At 69.4% G+C, this 17911-nt stretch overlaps 9 pseudogenes; all 9 read right to left on the bottom strand.

Moving 5' to 3' along the window:
• Positions 1 to 582: 582 nt before the first annotated feature.
• Positions 583 to 701, bottom strand: LOC141568402 (5S ribosomal RNA; annotated as a pseudogene).
• Positions 702 to 4250: 3549 nt separating this feature from the next.
• On the bottom strand, positions 4251 to 4370 carry LOC141568412 (5S ribosomal RNA; annotated as a pseudogene).
• Positions 4371 to 6429: 2059 nt separating this feature from the next.
• LOC141568410 (5S ribosomal RNA) lies at positions 6430 to 6547 on the bottom strand (annotated as a pseudogene).
• Positions 6548 to 7988: 1441 nt separating this feature from the next.
• Positions 7989 to 8107, bottom strand: LOC141568382 (5S ribosomal RNA; annotated as a pseudogene).
• A 2022-nt stretch (positions 8108 to 10129) lies between these two features.
• On the bottom strand, positions 10130 to 10248 carry LOC141568407 (5S ribosomal RNA; annotated as a pseudogene).
• Positions 10249 to 11847: 1599 nt separating this feature from the next.
• LOC141568393 (5S ribosomal RNA) lies at positions 11848 to 11966 on the bottom strand (annotated as a pseudogene).
• A 2033-nt stretch (positions 11967 to 13999) lies between these two features.
• Positions 14000 to 14119, bottom strand: LOC141568409 (5S ribosomal RNA; annotated as a pseudogene).
• A 1432-nt stretch (positions 14120 to 15551) lies between these two features.
• Positions 15552 to 15670, bottom strand: LOC141568397 (5S ribosomal RNA; annotated as a pseudogene).
• A 2066-nt stretch (positions 15671 to 17736) lies between these two features.
• LOC141568411 (5S ribosomal RNA) lies at positions 17737 to 17854 on the bottom strand (annotated as a pseudogene).
• Positions 17855 to 17911: the final 57 nt, after the last annotated feature.

Here is a 17911-nt window from a genome sequence, read left to right on the forward strand (position 1 = left end):
AGGGGTGGGGAGCGCGGTGATGGCGGCGGCGGCGGCGGCGGCAGCAGCAGCGGCGCAGGATGGTCGGCGATGGCGGCGGCAGCGTTGGGGGGCTGTGTCGGCGGGCGCTGGGCGCGGGAGGTTAGCGCCTGCGGCGGGGTATGAGGAAGAGGGCGGTGCTGGCGGCGGAGGAGGGAGAGCAGAGGCGGGAGATTGAAGCAGTACAGCGATGGCGGCGGCGAGGGCGGGGGCAGGGGTGAGGGCAGCGCTGGAGGGGGTTGTGGGGAGCGCGGTGATGGTGGCGGATTTGGCGGTGGCGGCGGGGCAGAGGGCAGCGCTGGCGCCGGCGGCGGCGGCGACGTAGGGTCGGCGAAGGGTTCGAGATGACGGCCTGCGGGACTGAAGAGGACTAAGAAGAGGGTGTGCGGGGGAGCCCTGGCCGACGGGCCTGGTGTGCGGCCGGGGATGCCAGCTTGCAGTGCCGGGCGGCTAACCCTCTGCTGTTCAGGGGGACCTTGGGCTGGCTGGGCGGCTGCAGAGAGGCAAGGGGCGGCAGGGGTTCGGAGGGAGCCTCGCCGGGGAGGCGTTGCAAAAGGAGAGGCGAGCAAAAGCCTACAGGTATTCCCAGGCGGTCTCCCATCCATGTACTAAGCAGGCCCGGCCCTGCTTAGCTTCCGAGATCAGACGAGATCTGGCGCGTTCAGGGTGGTCTGGCCTTAGGCGCTGGGACCCGGCTCCCGGCACTGCAAGAGCCTGCTCCCGACCTGCCTCTGAGCGCGCGCCATGCTGCTGGGCCGTTCGGGTGGCGAGCACGTCTGCCTGAGCGCCTCCCGCGCGCTCCCCGCCTCCTCCGGACGCCGCTGGTGTGGGCGACGGGCTACTCCTGGCCCGCAGCGAGGCCCCTTCGTGCCCCCTGCCATAGTGGCTCCACGGGCCTCTGTCACTTCCCTGACTGTGACATATGTCTGGGCGCCCTGGCATCCTGGGACTCCCAGGCCCGAAGGGCACCCCTACCCCAACCCCTCTCATCTCCCCAGCCCCACAACCCACACCCCTTGCTGCTGTGCTGTCCCCACCTCTCAGGGCCACCGAGGGGTCGCAGGGTCCTCTCAGTCCCCTCCGGCCCTAGGGACACGCAACCCAGGCCCGGGCCCTGGCCGGCCCCACCCACTGGCCCAACGCCCGGGCGAGCCACCCCTGCGCCACCAGCGCGCAGCAGCTCCAGTCTGCAGCCACCCTTCGTCACAAGCCTTCAGTCTGGGCCCTCGCCCCTCGTCAGCGACGGGGCCCCGATCTCCGGTCCCTTCACTGGCTACACGTCACATCTCCTGACCCAGGGAGGTGAGAGAGAGGATGAGGGAAGGCCAGAGACGGAGCAAGAGAGTGGCGGAGAGAGACAGACGGGGACTGTGGGGACAGACTCCCAGAGAGCACTCTCCAGGCTCTGGGCCTCGCGTGGAGGGGTGCTGCTTGGGGGCTGCATGGTCATCAGCTGTGACCGCTTGGCCATCAGCTGTTGCCCGTTGGCCATTGGCCACCGGAGGAGCTGCGGTGGCCAAGCTAGGAAGCGCGGATGGTGGACTGCAAATTGCAGAGGGGCGCGGATTGCAGTGGGCCGGCTTGGTGGGTCGACGGGCGGTGTGTCGGTGGGTTGGCAGAGAAGCGGCCGGCAGGTCGGGGATCGGGCGGCTCCGGCTTGCCGTGTCTCTGAGCCAGCCGCCCGTGAGACATAGTGCTGTGAGCTCCCTATCCGTGGCTCTGTTGGTGTTCCTTCTTGGCCTCGCCATATCCTGCGTTCTCGTGCGGGCAGAGGGACTAGAGTCCCCGCAGGACAGGGCCCGACAGACAAAACGGGAGGAGGAGTAAGACGGAGCGAGATCGAAATATACACCTATATGTACCTGTATGTACCTAGACATACAGAGAGACATGGACAGAGACAGCGAAAGAGGGGGCTGGCACGCGGGGAGAGAGCTCCTGAGCGAGAGCCAGAGCCCAACAGGCACGTCGCAGAGACAGCGAGACATGGGGTGGGGGAGGTTGGAGGGACGCACTAGCGGGCACACGGACGGGGACAGACGCACTGACGCTGCTTTGAAGTGGCAGCTTCAAACCCGAAGTGTGGTCATGCCCGTGGCTGGGCTCCACGGAGGAGGCAGTGCCCGGGCATTGAAAGTCACCCTTGAAGCCCCCAGGCCGGGCGGGAGGGCCAGTGGGCTGAGCCCCAGGAACCCCCGCGGGAGGAGAGTGGCACCCACAGGCACCCTGGTTGAGAGGGCTGTGTGCCTGCGTGCCTGCACTTCCGCTTGCGGTGGTCTCTCCTGGAGTCCGAGGGCGTGTGGTGTGTTGGGGTGGTGCTCCATCCGTCCCCTGGTTTGACCCGGCTCTTTGTACCCTGTGTGTTGGGGCCACCTGAACGGCGGGAAGGGAAGGTTCCTGGCTCTTGTGGGCGAAGGGAGGGGGCGCGCAGTGGTGTGGGGAGAGGTGCCTGCCGGCGGAGACACAGGCTCGGCTAACTGCTGCTGGCTGACTGCCTGCCTCAGCGAAGAGGACTAAGAAGAGGGTGAGGGGCTGACCCCTGGCCGACGGGCCTGGTGTGCGGCCGGGGCTGCCAGCTTGTAGTGCCGGGTGGCTGACCGGCCACTGGCCACGGGGACCTTCGGCTGGCTGGGCGGCTGCAGAGGGGCAAGGGGCGGCAGGGGTTCGGAGGGAGCCACGCCGGGGGCAGTGCAAAGGAGAGGCGAGCAAAGCCTACAGGTATTCCCAGGCGGTCTCCCATCCAAGAACTAACCAGGCCCCTCCTGCTTAGCTCCGAGATCAGAGGAGATCGGGCGCGTTCAGGGTGGTATGGCAGACGCTGGGACCCGGCTCCCGGCCCCAGAGCCTGCTCCCGGCCTGCCTCGTGAGCGCGCGCCATGCAGATGCGCCACTCCGGTGGCGAGCATCGACCCGCAGGCCGGCTCTGCCAGCACCGCTTCCCCCCCCCAGTCCCGCCCCCCCCCTCTTCCGGACGCCCCTGGCGGGGGCGGCGGGCTACTCCTGGCCGGCAGCGAGGCCCCTTCGCGCCACCCGAGGCCCCATGGGACACTGCCACTTCCCTGATGGTGCCAGAAGTCGTGGAACTCTGGCATCCTGGGACTCCCCGGACCCAGACCGCCATACACCCCGCCCCCCTACCGCCACCAGGTTTACCCCCAAGGCTGCTGGAGGCCTGCACCAGCAGGCAACCCTGGGCTTGGGAGTTGTGGGAGGATCCCGCGGCGGCGGCGGCGGCGGGGGGGGCGGCGGAGGCAGGGGATGGTGGGGAGGTAGCCGATGGCAACCGCGAGGATGGCGCCAGGGCGGCGATGGCGGCGGCGACAATGGGGGCTTTGACGGTGGGCGCCAGGGCACGGGGAGCGGCGGCGGCGGCGGGGTGGGGGAGAGCAGAGGCGGAGATTGAGGAGTATGGCGATGGTGGCGGCGGGGGCGGGGCGGGGAGATGGCGGTGCTGGAGGCGGGGAGAGCAGAGGAGGGAGATTGAGGGAGTGCGGCAATGGCGGCGGCGGCGGGGGCGGGGGTGGGGGAGAGGGCAGCACTGGCGGCGGGGATGGGGAGCGCGGTGCTGGCGGGAGAGGGGGGGGGGGCAGAAGAGGGAGGTTGGCGGAGTACAGGGAGGGGGGGGGGGGGGGAGGGGGCGAGGGTAGCGCTGGCGGAGGGTGTGGGGAGCGCGGTGATGGCGGCGGCGGCGGCGGCGGCGGCGGCGCGGGAGTGTTGCGAGGTCGGCGATGGAGGCGGCAGCGTTGGGGCTGTGTCGGCGGGCGCTGGGCGCGGGGAGGGTTGGCGCGCGGCGGTAGGGGGAAGAGGGCGGTGCTGGCGGCGGAGGAGGGGAGAGCAGAGGCGGGAGATTGAAGCAGTACAGCGCGGGCGGGGGCGAGGGCGGGGGCAGGGGTGAGGGCAGCGCTGGAGGGGGTTGTGGGGAGCGCGGTGATGGTGGCGGATTTGGCGGTGGCGGCGGGGGAGAGGGCAGCGCTGGCGGCGGCGGCGGCGACCTAGGGTCGGCGAAGGGTTCGAGATGACGGCCTGCGGGACTGAAGAGGACTAAGAAGAGGGTGTGCGGGGGAGCCCTGGCCGACGGGCCTGGTGTGCGGCCGGGGATGCCAGCTTGCAGTGCGGGGCGGCTAACCCTCTGCTGTTCAGGGGGACCTTGGGCTGGCTGGGCGGCTGCAGAGAGGCAAGGGGCGGCAGGGGTTCGGAGGGAGCCTCGCCGGGGAGGCGTTGCAAAGGAGAGGCGAGCAAAGCCTACAGGTATTCCCAGGCGGTCTCCCATCCAAGTACTAACCAGGCCCGGCCCTGCTTAGCTTCCGAGATCAGACGAGATCTGGCGCGTTCAGGGTGGTCTGGCCTTAGGCGCTGGGACCCGGCTCCCGGCACTCCAAGAGCCTGCTCCCGACCTGCCTCTGAGCGCGCGCCATGCTGCTGGGCCGTTCGGGTGGCGAGCACGTCTGCCTGAGCGCCTCCCGCCCGCTCCCCGCCTCCTCCGGACGCCGCTGGTGTGGGCGACGGGCTACTCCTGGCCCGCAGCGAGGCCCCTTCGCGCCCCCCAGTGGCTCCACGGGCCTCTGTCACTTCCCTGACTGTGACATATGTCTGGGCGCCCTGGCATCCTGGGGCTCCCAGGCCCCGAAGGGCTTTCACCCCGCCCCCCTACCCCAACCCCTCAAATCTCCCCCCAGCCCCACAACCGCACACCCCCCTTGCTGCTGTGCTGTCCCCACCTCTCAGGGCCACCGAGGGGGTCGCAGGGTCCTCTCAGTCCCCTCCGGCCCTAGGGACGTGCAACCCAGGCCCTGGCCCTGGCCGGCCCCACCCACTGGCCCAAAGCCAGGAGAGCCACCCGCGCCACCAGGTGCAGCAGCTCCAGTCTGCAGCCACCCTTCGTCACAAGCCTTCAGTCTGGGCCTCGACCCTCGTCAGCGACCGGAGGGAGCCCCGCCCGATCTCCGGTCCCTTCACTGGCTACACGTCACCTCTCCTGACCCAGGGAGGTGAGAGAGAGGATGAGGGAAGGCCAGAGACGGAGCAAGAGAGTGGCGGAGAGAGACAGACGGGGACTGTGGGGACAGACTCCCAGAGAGCACTCTCCAGGCTCTGGGCCTCGCGTGGAGGGGTGCTGCTTGGGGGCTGCATGGTCATCAGCTGTGACCGCTTGGCCATCAGCTGTTGCCCGTTGGCCATTGGCCACCGGAGGAGCTGCGGTGGCCAAGCTAGGAAGCGCGGATGGTGGACTGCAAATTGCAGAGGGGCGCGGATTGCAGTGGGCCGGCTTGGTGGGTCGACGGGCGGTGTGTCGGTGGGTTGGCAGAGAAGCGGCCGGCAGGTCGGGGATCGGGCGGCTCCGGCTTGCCGTGTCTCCGAGCCAGCCGCCCGTGAGACATAGTGCTGTGAGCTCCCTATCCGTGGCTCTGTTGGTGTTCCTTCTTGGCCTCGCCATATCCTGCGTTCTTGTGCGGGCAGAGGGACTAGAGTCCCCGCAGGACAGGGCCCGACAGACAAAACGGGAGGAGGAGTAAGACGGAGCGAGATCGAAATATACACCTATATGTACCTGTATGTACCTAGACATACAGAGAGACATGGACAGAGACAGAGAAAGAGGGGGCTGGCACGCGGGGAGAGAGCTCCTGAGCGAGAGCCAGAGCCCAACAGGCACGTCGCAGAGACAGCGAGACATGGGGTGGGGGAGGGGGGAGGGACGCACTAGCGGGCACACGGACGGGGACAGACGCACTGACGCTGCTTTGAAGTGGCAGCTTCAAACACGGAGGGTGGTCATGCCCGTGGCTGGGCTCCACGGAGGAGGCAGTGCCCGGGCATTGAAAGTCACCCTTGAAGCCCCCAGGCCGGGCGGGAGGGCCAGTGGGCTCCGAGCCCCGCGCAGGAACCCCCCCCCCCCGCGGGAGGAGAGTGGCACCCACAGGCACCCTGGTTGAGAGGGCTGTGTGCCTGCGTGCCTGCACTTCCGCTTGCGGTGGTCTCTCCTGGAGTCCGAGGGCGTGCGGTGTGTTGGGGTGGTGCTCCATCCGTCCCCTGGTTTGACCCGGCTCTTTGTACCCTGTGTGTTGGGGCCACCGCGAACGGCGGGAAGGGAAGGTTCCTGGCTCTTGTGGGCGAAGGGAGGGGGCGCGCAGTGGTGTGGGGAGAGGTGCCTGCCGGCGGAGACACAGGCTCGGCTAACTGCTGCTGGCTGACTGCCTGCCTCAGCGAAGAGGACTAAGAAGAGGGTGAGGGGCTGACCCCTGGCCGACGGGCCTGGTGTGCGGCCGGGGCTGCCAGCTTGTAGTGCCGGGTGGCTGACCGGCCACTGGCCAGGGGGACCTTCGGCTGGCTGGGCGGCTGCAGAGGGGCAAGGGGCGGCAGGGGTTCGGAGGGAGCCACGCGGGGGGGGGGGCGGTGCAAAAGGAGAGGCGAGGAAAAGCCTACAGGTATTCCCAGGCGGTCTCCCATCCAAGAACTAACCAGGCCCCTCCCTGCTTAGCTCCCGAGATCAGAGGAGATCGGGCGCGTTCAGGGTGGTATGGCGGTAGACGCTGGTACCCGGCTCCCCGTGCCCCAGGAGTCTGCTCCCGGCCTGCCTCGTGAGCGCGCGCCATGCAGATGCGCCGCTCCGGTGGCGAGCATCGACCCGCAGGCCGGCTCTGCCAGCACCGCTTCCCCCCCCCAGTCCGGCTCCCCGCCTCTTCCGAATGCCCCTGGCGTGGGCGGCGGGCTACTCCTGGCCGGCAGCGAGGCCCCTTCGCGCCACCCGAGGCCCCATGGGACACTGCCACTTCCCTGATGGTGCCAGAAGTCGTGGAACTCTGGCATCCTGGGACTCCCCGGACCCAGACCGCCATACACCCCGCCCCCCTACCGCCACCAGGTTTACCCCCAAGGCTGCTGGAGGCCTGCACCAGCAGGCAACCCTGGGCTTGGGAGTTGTGGGAGGATCCCGCGGCGGCGGCGGCGGGGGCGGCTGCGGCGGCGGAGGCAGGGGATGGTGGGGAGGTAGTCGATGGCAACCGCGAGGATGGCGCCAGGGCGGCGATGGCGGCGGCGACAATGGGGGCTTTGACGGTGGGCGCCGGGGTACGGGGAGCGATGGCGGCGGCGGCGGGGTGGGGGAGAGCAGAGGCGGGAGATTGAGGGAGTATGGCGATGGTGGCGGCGGGGGCGGGGGCGGGGGAGATGGCGGTGCTGGAGGCGGGGAGAGCAGAGGAGGGAGATTGAGGGAGTGGGGCAATGGCGGGGGGGGGCGGGGGGGGGGTGGGGGAGAGGGCAGCACTGGCGGCGGGGATGGGGAGCGCGGTGCTGGCGGCAGAGGGGGCGAGAGCAGAAGAGGGAGTTTGACGGAGTACAGCGATGGCGGCGGCGGGGGGGGAGGGGGGGAGGGTAGCGCTGGCGGAGGGTGTGGGGAGCGCGGTGATGGCGGCGGCGGCGGCGGCGGCGGCGGCGCGGGAGTGTTGCGAGGTCGGCGATGGAGGCGGCGGCAGCGTTGGGGGCTGTGTCGGCGGGCGCTGGGCGCGGGGAGGGTTGGCGCCTGCGGCGGTAGGGGGAAAGAGGGCGGTGCTGGCGGCGGAGGAGGGGAGAGCAGAGGCGGGAGATTGAAGCAGTACAGCGCTGGCGGCGGCGAGGGCGGGGGCAGGGGTGAGGGCAGCGCTGGAGGGGGTTGTGGGGAGCGCGGTGATGGTGGCGGATTTGGCGGTGGCGGCGGGGGAGAGGGCAGCGCTGGCGGCGGCGGCGGCGACCTAGGGTCGGCGAAGGGTTCGAGATGACGGCCTGCGGGACTGAAGAGGACTAAGAAGAGGGTGTGCGGGGGAGCTCTGGCCGACGGGCCTGGTGTGCGGCCGGGGATGCCAGCTTGCAGTGCCGGGCGGCTAACCCTCTGCTGGTCAGGGGGACCTTGGGCTGGCTGGGCGGCTGCAGAGAGGCAAGGGGCGGCAGGGGTTCGGAGGGAGCCTCGCCGGGGAGGCGTTGCAAAAGGAGAGGCGAGCAAAAGCCTACAGGTATTCCCAGGCGGTCTCCCATCCAAGTACTAAGCAGGCCCGGCCCTGCTTAGCTTCCGAGATCAGACGAGATCTGGCGCGTTCAGGGTGGTCTGGCCTTAGGCGCTGGGACCCGGCTCCCGGCACTGCAAGAGCCTGCTCCCGACCTGCCTCTGAGCGCGCGCCATGCTGCTGGGCCGTTCGGGTGGCGAGCACGTCTGCCTGAGCGCCTCCCGCGCTCCCCGCCTCCTCCGGACGCCGCTGGTGTGGGCGACAGGCTACTCCTGGCCCGCAGCAGGCCCCTTCGCGCCCCAGTGGCTCCACGGGCCTCTGTCACTTCCCTGACTGTGACATATGTCTGGGCGCCCTGGCATCCTGGGACTCCCAGGCCCCGAAGGGCACCCCGCCCCTACCCCAACCCTCTCATCTCCCCCAGCCCCACAACCACACCCCTTGCTGCTGTGCTGTCCCCACCTCTCAGGGCCACCGAGGGGTCGCAGGGTCCTCTCAGTCCCCTCCGGCCCTAGGGACATGCAACCCAGGCCTGCGCCCTGGCCGGCCCCACCCACTGGCCCAAAGCCAGAGAGAGCCACCCGCGCGCCACCAGGGCGCAGCAGCTCCAGTCTGCAGCCACCCTTCGTCACAAGCCTTCAGTCTGGGCCTCGACCCTCGTCAGCGACCCGGAGCCCCCGATCTCCGGTCCCTTCACTGGCTACACGTCACATCTCCTGACCCAGGGAGGTGAGAGAGAGGATGAGGAAGGCCAGAGACGGAGCAAGAGAGTGGCGGAGAGAGACAGACGGGACTGTGGGGACAGACTCCCAGAGAGCACTCTCCAGGCTCTGGGCCTCGCGTGGAGGGGTGCTGCTTGGGGCTGCATGGTCATCAGCTGTGACCGCTTGGCCATCAGCTGTTGCCAGTTGGCCATTGGCCACCGGAGGAGCTGCAGTGGCCAAGCTAGGAAGCGCGGATGGTGGACTGCAAATTGCAGAGGCGCGGATTGCAGTGGGCCGGCTTGGTGGGTCGACAGGCGGTGTGTCGGTGGGTTGGCAGAGAAGCGGCCGGCAGGTGGGGATCGGGCGGCTCCGGCTTGCCGTGTCTCCGAGCCAGCCGCCCGTGAGACATAGTGCTGTGAGCTCCCTATCCGTGGCTCTGTTGGTGTTCCTTCTTGGCCTCGCCATATCCTGCGTTCTTGTGCGGGCAGAGGGACTAGAGTCCCCGCAGGACAGGGCCCGACAGACAAAACGGGAGGAGGAGTAAGACGGAGCGAGATCGAAATATACACCTATATGTACCTGTATGTACCTAGACATACAGAGAGACATGGACAGAGACAGAGAAAGAGGGGGCTGGCACGCGGGGAGAGAGCTCCTGAGCGAGAGCCAGAGCCCAACAGGCACGTCGCAGAGACAGCGAGACATGGGGTGGGGGAGGGGGGAGGGACGCACTAGCGGGCACACGGACGGGGACAGACGCACTGACGCTGCTTTGAAGTGGCAGCTTCAAAACCGAAGTGTGGTCATGCCCGTGGCTGGGCTCCACGGAGGAGGCAGTGCCCGGGCATTGAAAGTCACCCTTGAAGCCCCCAGGCCGGGCGGGAGGGCCAGTGGGCTCCGAGCCCCGCCCAGGAACCCCCCCCGCCGCGGGAGGAGAGTGGCACCCACAGGCACCCTGGTTGAGAGGGCTGTGTGCCTGCGTGCCTGCACTTCCGCTTGCGGTGGTCTCTCCTGGAGTCCGAGGGCGTGCGGTGTGTTGGGGTGGTGCTCCATCCGTCCCTGGTTTGACCCGGCTCTTTGTACCCTGTGTGTTGGGGCCACCGCGCGGCGAGCAGGGAAGGTTCCTGGCTCTTGTGGGCGAAGGGAGGGGGCGCGCAGTGGTGTGGGGAGAGGTGCCTGCCGGCGGAGACACAGGCTCGGCTAACTGCTGCTGGCTGACTGCCTGCCTCAGCGAAGAGGACTAAGAAGAGGGTGAGGGGCTGACCCCTGGCCGACGGGCCTGGTGTGCGGCCGGGGCTGCCAGCTTGTAGTGCGGGTGGCTGACCGGCCACTGGCCAGGGGACCTTCGGCTGGCTGGGCGGCTGCAGAGGGCAAGGGGCGGCAGGGGTTCGGAGGGAGCCACGCCGGGGCGGCGGCGCAAAAGGAGAGGCGAGCAAAAGCCTACAGGTATACCCAGGCGGTCTCCCATCCAAGTACTAACCAGGCCCCTCCCTGCTTAGCTCCCGAGAACAGAGGAGATCGGGCGCGTTCAGGGTGGTATGGCCGTACACGCTGGGACCCGGCTCCCGCGCCCCAAGAGCCTGCTCCCGGCCTGTCTCGTGAGCGCCCGCCATGCAGATGAGCCGCTCCGGTGGCGAGCATCGACCCGCGGGCCGGCTCTGCCAGCACCGCGTCCGCCCCCAGTCCGGCTCCCCGCCTCTTCCGAATGCCCCTGGCGTGGGCGGCGGGCTACTCCTGGCCGGCAGCGAGGCCCCTTCGCGCCACCCGAGGCTCCATGGGACACTGCCACTTCCCTGATGGTGCCAGAAGTCGTGGAACTCTGGCATCCTGGGACTCCCCGCACCCAGACCGGCATACACCCCGCCCCCCTACCGCCACCAGGTTTACCCCCAAGGCTGCTGGAGGCCTGCACCAGCAGGCAACCCTGGGCTTGGGAGTTGTGGGAGGATCCCGCGGCGGCGGCGGCGGCGGCGGCGGCGGAGGGGCGGGAGGGTGGGGAGGTAGTCGATGGCAACCGCGAGGATGGCGCCAGGGCGGCGATGGCGGCGGCGACAATGGGGGCTTTGACGGTGGGCGCCGGGGTACGGGGAGCGATGGCGGCGGCGGCGGGGTGGGGGAGAGCAGAGGCGGGAGATTGAGGGAGTATGGCGATGGTGGCGGCGTCGGCGGGGGCTTGGGCGGAGGCGGTGGAGATGGCGGTGCTGGAGGCGGGGAGAGCAGAGGAGGGAGATTGAGGGAGTGCGGCAATGGCGGCGGCGGCGGCGGCGGGGGCGGGGGAGAGCAGAGGCGGGAGATTGAGGGAGTATGGCGATGGTGGCGGCGGGGGCGGGGGAGATGGCGGTGCTGGAGGCGGGGAGAGCAGAGGAGGGAGATTGAGGGAGTGCGGCAATGGCGGCGGCGGCGGGGGCGGGGGTGGGGGAGAGGGCAGCACTGGCGGCGGGGATGGGGAGCGCGGTGCTGGCGGCAGAGGGGGCGAGAGCAGAAGAGGGAGTTTGACGGAGTACAGCGATGGCGGCGGCGGGGGCGGGGGAGGGGGCGAGGGTAGCGCTGGCGGAGGGTGTGGGGAGCGCGGTGATGGCGGCGGCGGCGGCGGCGGCGGCGGCGGCGGCGCGGGAGTGTTGCGAGGTCGGCGATGGAGGCGGCGGCAGCGTTGGGGGCTGTGTCGGCGGGCGCTGGGCGCGGGGAGGGTTGGCGCCTGCGGCAGCGGTAGCGGGAAAGAGGGCGGTGCTGGCGGCGGAGGAGGGGAGAGCAGAGGCGGGAGATTGAAGCAGTACAGCGCTGGCGGCGGCGAGGGCGGGGGCAGGGGTGAGGGCAGCGCTGGAGGGGGTTGTGGGGAGCGCGGTGATGGTGGCGGATTTGGCGGTGGCGGCGGGGGAGAGGGCAGCGCTGGCGGCGGCGGCGGCGACCTAGGGTCGGCGAAGGGTTCGAGATGACGGCCTGCGGGACTGAAGAGGACTAAGAAGAGGGTGTGCGGGGGAGCCCTGGCCGACGGGCCTGGTGTGCGGCCGGGGATGCCAGCTTGCAGTGCCGGGCGGCTAACCCTCTGCTGGTCAGGGGGACCTTGGGCTGGCTGGGCGGCTGCAGAGAGGCAAGGGGCGGCAGGGGTTCGGAGCGAGCCTCGCCGGGGAGGCGTTGCAAAAGGAGAGGCGAGCAAAAGCCTACAGGTATTCCCAGGCGGTCTCCCATCCAAGTACTAAGCAGGCCCGGCCCTGCTTAGCTTCCGAGATCAGACGAGATCTGGCGCGTTCAGGGTGGTCTGGCCTTAGGCGCTGGGACCCGGCTCCCGGCACTGCAAGAGCCTGCTCCCGACCTGCCTCTGAGCGCGCGCCATGCTGCTGGGCCGCTCGGGTGGCGAGCACGTCTGCCTGAGCGCCTCCCGCGCTCCCCGCCTCCTCCGGACGCCGCTGGTGTGGGCGACAGGCTACTCCTGGCCCGCAGCGAGGCCCCTTCGCGCCCCAGTGGCTCCACGGGCCTCTGTCACTTCCCTGACTGTGACATATGTCTGGGCGCCCTGGCATCCTGGGACTCCCAGGCCCGAAGGGCACCCCGCCCCTACCCCAACCCCTCTCATCTGCGCCCAGCCCCACAACCGCACACCCCCTTGCTGCTGTGCTGTCCCCACCTCTCAGGGCCACCGAGGGGTCGCAGGGTCCTCTCAGTCCCTCCGGCCCTAGGGACATGCAACCCAGGCCCAGCCCTGGCCGGCCCCACCCACTGGCCCAAAGCCAGGGAGAGCCACCCGGGCGCCACCAGGGCGCAGCAGCTCCAGTCTGCAGCCACCCTTCGTCACAAGCCTTCAGTCTGGGCCCTCGACCCTCGTCAGCGACCCGGAGCCCCGCCCGATCTCCGGTCCCTTCACTGGCTACACGTCACATCTCCTGACCCAGGGAGGTGAGAGAGAGGATGAGGGAAGGCCAGAGACGGAGCAAGAGAGTGGCGGAGAGAGACAGACGGGGACTGTGGGGACAGACTCCCAGAGAGCACTCTCCAGGCTCTGGGCCTCGCGTGGAGGGGTGCTGCTTGGGGGCTGCATGGTCATCAGCTGTGACCGCTTGGCCATCAGCTGTTGCCCGTTGGCCATTGGCCACCGGAGGAGCTGCGGTGGCCAAGCTAGGAAGCGCGGATGGTGGACTGCAAATTGCAGAGGGGCGCGGATTGCAGTGGGCCGGCTTGGTGGGTCGACGGGCGGTGTGTCGGTGGGTTGGCAGAGAAGCGGCCGGCAGGTCGGGGATCGGGCGGCTCCGGCTTGCCGTGTCTCCGAGCCAGCCGCCCGTGAGACATAGTGCTGTGAGCTCCCTATCCGTGGCTCTGTTGGTGTTCCTTCTTGGCCTCGCCATATCCTGCGTTCTTGTGCGGGCAGAGGGACTAGAGTCCCCGCAGGACAGGGCCCGACAGACAAAACGGGAGGAGGAGTAAGACGGAGCGAGATCGAAATATACACCTATATGTACCTGTATGTACCTAGACATACAGAGAGACATGGACAGAGACAGAGAAAGAGGGGGCTGGCACGCGGGGAGAGAGCTCCTGAGCGAGAGCCAGAGCCCAACAGGCACGTCGCAGAGACAGCGAGACATGGGGTGGGGGGGGGGGGGACGCACTAGCGGGCACACGGACGGGGACAGACGCACTGACGCTGCTTTGAAGTGGCAGCTTCAAAACCGAAGTGTGGTCATGCCCGTGGCTGGGCTCCACGGAGGAGGCAGTGCCGGGCATTGAAAGTCACCCTTGAAGCCCCCAGGCCGGGCGGGAGGGCCAGTGGGCTCAGCCCCCCAGGAACCCCCCCGCGGAGGAGAGTGGCACCCACAGGCACCCTGGTTGAGAGGGCTGTGTGCCTGCGTGCCTGCACTTCCCTTTGGTGGTCTCTCCTGGAGTCCGAGGCGTGCGGTGTGTTGGGGTGGTGCTCCATCCGTCCCCTGGTTTGACCCGGCTCTTTGTACCCTGTGTGTTGGGGCCACCGCGAACGGCGGGAAGGGAAGGTTCCTGGCTCTTGTGGGCGAAGGGAGGGGGCGCGCAGTGGTGTGGGGAGAGGTGCCTGCCGGCGGAGACACAGGCTCGGCTAACTGCTGCTGGCTGACTGCCTGCCTCAGCGAAGAGGACTAAGAAGAGGGTGAGGGGCTGACCCCTGGCCGACGGGCCTGGTGTGCGGCCGGGGCTGCCAGCTTGTAGTGCCGGGTGGCTGACCGGCCACTGGCCAGGGGGACCTTCGGCTGGCTGGGCGGCTGCAGAGGGGCAAGGGGCGGCAGGGGTTCGGAGGGAGCCACGCCGGGGGGGGGGGGGGGGCGGTGCAAAAGGAGAGGCGGGGAAAAGCCTACAGGTATTCCCAGGCGGTCTCCCATCCAAGAACTAACCAGGCCCCTCCCTGCTTAGCTCCCGAGATCAGAGGAGATCGGGCGCGTTCAGGGTGGTATGGCGGTAGACGCTGGTACCCGGCTCCCCGTGCCCCAGGAGTCTGCTCCCGGCCTGCCTCGTGAGCGCGCGCCATGCAGATGCGCCGCTCCGGTGGCGAGCATCGACCCGCAGGCCGGCTCTGCCAGCACCGCTTCCCCCCCCCAGTCCGGCTCCCGCCTCTTCCGAATGCCCCTGGCGTGGGCGGCGGGCTACTCCTGGCCGGCAGCGAGGCCCCTTCGCGCCACCCGAGGCCCCATGGGACACTGCCACTTCCCTGATGGTGCCAGAAGTCGTGGAACTCTGGCATCCTGGGACTCCCCGGACCCAGACCGCCATACACCCCGCCCCCCTACCGCCACCAGGTTTACCCCCAAGGCTGCTGGAGGCCTGCACCAGCAGGCAACCCTGGGCTTGGGAGTTGTGGGAGGATCCCGCGGCGGCGGCGGGGGCGGCTGCGGCGGAGGCAGGGGATGGTGGGGAGGTAGTCGATGGCAACCGCTAGGATGGCGCCAGGGCGGCGATGGCGGCGGCGACAATGGGGGCTTTGACGGTGGGCGCCGGGGTACGGGGAGCGATGGCGGCGGCGGCGGGGTGGGGGAGAGCAGAGGCGGGAGATTGAGGGAGTATGGCGATGGTGGCGGCGGGGGCGGGGGCGGGGGAGATGGCGGTGCTGGAGGCGGGGAGAGCAGAGGAGGGAGATTGAGGGAGTGCGGCAATGGCGGGGGCGGGGGGGGGGGGGGGGGAGAGGGCAGCACTGGCGGCGGGGATGGGGAGCGCGGTGCTGGCGGCAGAGGGGGCGAGAGCAGAGGAGGGAGTTTGATGGAGTACAGCGATGGCGGCGGGGGGGGCGGGGTAGGGGGCGAGGGTAGCGCTGGCGGAGGGGGTGGGGAGCGCGGTGATGGCGGCGGCGGCGGCGGCGGCGGGGGCGGCGCGGGATTGTTGAGAGGTCGGCGATGGAGGCGGCGGCAGCGTTCGGGGCTGTGTCGGTGGGCGCTGGGCGCGGGGAGGGTTGGCGCCTGCGGCAGCGGTAGCGGGAAAGAGGGCGGTGCTGGCGGCGGTGGAGGGGAGAGCAGAGGCGGGAGATTGAAGCAGTACAGCGATGGCGGCGGCGAGGGCGGGGGCAGGGGTGAGGGCAGCGCTGGAGGGGGTTGTGGGGAGCGCGGTGATGGTGGCGGATTTGGCGGTGGCGGCGGGGCAGAGGGCAGCGCTGGCGGCGGCGGCGACGTAGGGTCGGCGAAGGGTTCGAGAGATGACGCCTCGGGACTGAAGAGGACTAAGAAGAGGGTGTGCGGGGGAGCCCTGGCCGACGGGCCTGGTGTGCGGCGGGGGCTGCCAGCTTGTAGTGCCTGTCGGCTAACCCTCTGCTGGTCAGGGGGGCCTTGGGCTGGCTGGGCGGCTGCAGAGAGGCAAGGGGCGGCAGGGGTTCGGAGGGAGCCTCGCCGGGAGGCGCAAAGGAGAGGCGAGCAAAAGCCTACAGGTATTCCCAGGCGGTCTCCCATCCAAGTACTAAGCAGGCCCGGCCCTGCTTAGCTTCCGAGATCAGACGAGATCTGGCGCGTTCAGGGTGGTCTGGCCTTAGGCGCTGGGACCCGGCTCCCGGCACTCCAAGAGCCTGCTCCCGACCTGCCTCTGAGCGCGCGCCATGCTGCTGGGCCGTTCGGGTGGCGAGCACGTCTGCCTGAGCGCCTCCCGCGCGCTCCCCGCCTCCTCCGGACGCCGCTGGTGTGGGCGACGGGCTACTCCTGGCCCGCAGCGAGGCCCCTTCGCGCCCCCCAGTGGCTCCACGGGCCTCTGTCACTTCCCTGACTGTGACATATGTCTGGGCGCCCTGGCATCCTGGGACTCCCATGCCCCGAAGGGCTTTTACCCCGCCCCCCTACCCCAACCCCTCTCATCTGCGCCCAGCCCCACAACCGCACACCCCCCTTGCTGCTGTGCTGTCCCCACCTCTCAGGGCCACCGAGGGGGTCGCAGGGTCCTCTCAGTCCCCTCCGGCCCTAGGGACATGCAACCCAGGCCCGGGCCCTGGCCGGCCCCACCCACTGGCCCAAAGCCAGGAGAGCCACCCGCGCGCCACCAGGGCGCAGCAGCTCCAGTCTGCAGCCACCCTTCGTCACAAGCCTTCAGTCTGGGCCCTCGACCCTCGTCAGCGACCCCGAGCCCCGCCCGATCTCCGGTCCCTTCACTGGCTACACGTCACATCTCCTGACCCAGGGAGGTGAGAGAGAGGATGAGGGAAGGCCAGAGACGGAGCAAGAGAGTGGCGGAGAGAGACAGACGGGGACTGTGGGGACAGACTCCCAGAGAGCACTCTCCAGGCTCTGGGCCTCGCGTGGAGGGGTGCTGCTTGGGGGCTGCATGGTCATCAGCTGTGACCGCTTGGCCATCAGCTGTTGCCCGTTGGCCATTGGCCACCGGAGGAGCTGCGGTGGCCAAGCTAGGAAGCGCGGATGGTGGACTGCAAATTGCAGAGGGGCGCGGATTGCAGTGGGCCGGCTTGGTGGGTCGACGGGCGGTGTGTCGGTGGGTTGGCAGAGAAGCGGCCGGCAGGTCGGGGATCGGGCGGCTCCGGCTTGCCGTGTCTCCGAGCCAGCCGCCCGTGAGACATAGTGCTGTGAGCTCCCTATCCGTGGCTCTGTTGGTGTTCCTTCTTGGCCTCGCCATATCCTGCGTTCTTGTGCGGGCAGAGGGACTAGAGTCCCCGCAGGACAGGGCCCGACAGACAAAACGGGAGGAGGAGTAAGACGGAGCGAGATCGAAATATACACCTATATGTACCTGTATGTACCTAGACATACAGAGAGACATGGACAGAGACAGAGAAAGAGGGGGCTGGCACGCGCGGAGAGGGCTCCTGAGCGAGAGCCAGAGCCCAACAGGCACGTCGCAGAGACAGCGAGACATGGGGTGGGGGAGGGGGGAGGGACGCACTAGCGGGCACACGGACGGGGACAGACGCACTGACGCTGCTTTGAAGTGGCAGCTTCAAAACCGAAGTGTGGTCATGCCCGTGGCTGGGCTCCACGGAGGAGGCAGTGCCCGGGCATTGAAAGTCACCCTTGAAGCCCCCAGGCCGGGCGGGAGGGCCAGTGGGCTCCGAGCCCCGCGCAGGAACACCCCCCCCCCCCGCGGGAGGAGAGTGGCACCCACAGGCACCCTGGTTGAGAGGGCTGTGTGCCTGCGTGCCTGCACTTCCGCTTGCGGTGGTCTCTCCTGGAGTCCGAGGGCGTGCGGTGTGTTGGGGTGGTGCTCCATCCGTCCCCTGGTTTGACCCGGCTCTTTGTACCCTGTGTGTTGGGGCCACCGCGAACGGCGGGAAGGGAAGGTTCCTGGCTCTTGTGGGCGAAGGGAGGGGGCGCGCAGTGGTGTGGGGAGAGGTGCCTGCCGGCGGAGACACAGGCTCGGCTAACTGCTGCTGGCTGACTGCCTGCCTCAGCGAAGAGGACTAAGAAGAGGGTGAGGGGCTGACCCCTGGCCGACGGGCCTGGTGTGCGGCCGGGGCTGCCAGCTTGTAGTGCCGGGTGGCTGACCGGCCACTGGCCAGGGGGACCTTCGGCTGGCTGGGCGGCTGCAGAGGGGCAAGGGGCGGCAGGGGTTCGGAGGGAGCCACGCCGGGGGGGGGGGGGGCGGTGCAAAAGGAGAGGCGAGGAAAAGCCTACAGGTATTCCCAGGCGGTCTCCCATCCAAGAACTAACCAGGCCCCTCCCTGCTTAGCTCCCGAGATCAGAGGAGATCGGGCGCGTTCAGGGTGGTATGGCGGTAGACGCTGGTACCCGGCTCCCCGTGCCCCAGGAGTCTGCTCCCGGCCTGCCTCGTGAGCGC

Source organism: Rhinolophus sinicus, linkage group LG13, assembly GCF_036562045.2.
Source record: "Rhinolophus sinicus isolate RSC01 linkage group LG13, ASM3656204v1, whole genome shotgun sequence".
Lineage (NCBI taxonomy): Eukaryota > Metazoa > Chordata > Mammalia > Chiroptera > Rhinolophidae > Rhinolophus > Rhinolophus sinicus.